Here is a 666-nt window from a genome sequence, read left to right as displayed (position 1 = left end):
ACCATGGAAAATGGATGACTTTTCCAACTTCCAATTTTATCACTTTTGGTCCCAAATTCTCCTAATTATTCCATACCAACAAATTCATGAACAACTTATGTCTTAAAAAAAATTAAAGGTCAAAAATCCCGACTTTGTATCCCGGAATAGTTTTGTCCTTAACTTGTCATAATTAATCCGGATTGTTCCAATGCACAAAAATACGGGTTCTAACATCCTCCCCCCCTTTAGAACATTCGTCCTCGAATGTTAGATTTACCTTACGGGTCATACAAACAATTTGGGGGAGTTTCTTTAATAACTATCACAACCATTCATTTATCAAACAATAAAGTCAAGTAGAGAATTTGGATTACCTGTAGGTACTGAAACCAAGTGAGGATACTTCTTCTTCATCTGCTCCTCGACTCTTCCCAGGTCACTTCCTCTCGGTTATTATTCCGCCACAGCACTTTAACAGAAGCCATATCTTTGTTCCGCAACTTTCTTACCTGACGATCCAATATGGCTATAGGCTGCTCCTCATAAGATAGCTCCTCGGTGACCTGAATGTCATCTACAGGAAATACTCTGGAAGGGTCACCAATACATTTACGAAGTATAGAAACATGAAATACGGGGTGTACCGCTCCCAAATCAGGTACATGGCGAGATCTAACTCATAGG

The sequence above is a fragment of the Lycium ferocissimum genome, chromosome 1 (genome assembly GCF_029784015.1).
Source record: "Lycium ferocissimum isolate CSIRO_LF1 chromosome 1, AGI_CSIRO_Lferr_CH_V1, whole genome shotgun sequence".
In the NCBI taxonomy this organism is placed as follows: domain Eukaryota; kingdom Viridiplantae; phylum Streptophyta; class Magnoliopsida; order Solanales; family Solanaceae; genus Lycium; species Lycium ferocissimum.
The sequence above is the reverse complement of the archived record's forward strand: the minus strand, read 5'-3'. Positions refer to the sequence as shown.